Genomic DNA, 1,696 nt, shown 5'->3' on the forward strand with positions numbered 1-1,696 from the left:
CCTTCCTTCCTTCCTCTCTCTCTCTCTCTCTCTCTCTTTCTTTCTTTTTTCTTCCTTTTGCTCTCTCCCTTCCCCCCCCTTTTCTTTCATTACCTTCTGGGTTCAGATAAAGCTGCCTATGTGTGTGTGTGTCTGTGTGTGTGTATATATGCATTCTATATATATGTGTTTTCTGTATTTTGACCAGTTCTAATTAGTATTAATTACCTTTACCGCACAATGTATATATTCCTGAGTGTGGGGCCACCCAGCATAGGCAACCTAACAAGGACCACACTCTTAGACCTTGCCCTTTGCAGCTATCAACTGTCAATATGAACTCCTGAGCTAGGGGCAGAAGCTCATGTGTTCCTCCCCTATTCATGCTAGAATGTTGACTGGGTTGATACTGCATGAGTCTTGTGCAGGCAAGCAAAGCTGCTATGGGACAGCAGTCTTTTTGTGTCCTGAAAACACTGTCCTCTGTGACCTCTGGTTTTGACAGTCATTCTTATGTGTGGTCCCTGAGCCTTTGGAGGAGGGATATCATATAGAGATCCCAGGGATGGATGATGACTGAGCATTCCACAGACTCGTGGCTTCTGTATTTTGACCAGTTCTAATTAGAATTAACTACCTTTACCACACAATGATGTTTATCTGATGAGACCTGATAACTCTGCTAGTCTATAGTTACGGAGATACATATTTAGAAGGCACTACATCCATTTAGAGAATAATAACAGTGAGTTCATCCTTGTGGCTGAAGAGCTCCCAGCCATAGGTTCTTGGACCACAGTGGGTTTTCACCATTAGTCTCTCCTAAACAGCTGCCGTTTCAAGTTTCATAAAATCATTTAAGGGTGAGACGTGCAGCACAGTTAGTACTTGTGTAGCGTGCACACAACCCCGGGTTTTAATGTCAGCAGCACATAAACTGAATACAGTGTCATGTGCGTGTAGTTCTAGTACTCGGGCGAGTCAGAGGGATCAGGAGTTCAAGGTCATCTTCTGATACAAAGTTAGAGATTGGCGTAGGCTTCACATGGCCCTCTCTTAAAACAAAAGCAACCCAAAACCAGAAACTAAAATGAAGTGCAGTTAGTGAAGAATTTATTAATCCTATTTCCTGCTATAACATGAAACAAAATTAGACTTCAGGGTCATAGCCTGGTCATTCATTCAAAATTTAATTACATGGAATAAGATGCTTTTTAAAATATTTTTTTATGCCGGGCGGTGGTGGCGCACGCCTTTAATCCCAGCACTTGGGAGACAGAGGCAGGCGGATTTCTGTGTTCGAGAGTTCGAGGCTAGCCTGGTCTACAGAGTGAGTTCCAGGACACCCAGGGCTACACAGAGAAACCCTATCTCGAAAAACCAAACCAATATATATAATGTATACAATGTTTTTGCTTTTGTGTATGTATGTGCACCACGTGTGTACCTAGTGCTCACAAACTAGCATCCCATCCTCTAGAACTGAAGTCACTAATGAGCTACTACACGGATGCTGGGAATCAAAGGCCCTGGGTCCTCTGCAAGAGCACCAAGTTCTCCTGACTTCAGCTGTCCCTCCAGCCTCGAGTTAATTTTTTTAATAAACTAGTGTATAGAATAATCTCATTCCTTTTCATATTTATGTGTCATTTTATACAATTCTACTCTTGCCATTGCTGGCCATCCTCTCTGTGCCCTGCCCCTTCCTAACCGGCTC

This window comes from Grammomys surdaster, unplaced genomic scaffold (assembly GCF_004785775.1).
Source record: "Grammomys surdaster isolate TR1022 unplaced genomic scaffold, NIH_TR_1.0 63, whole genome shotgun sequence".
NCBI classification, from domain to species: Eukaryota; Metazoa; Chordata; class Mammalia; order Rodentia; family Muridae; genus Grammomys; species Grammomys surdaster.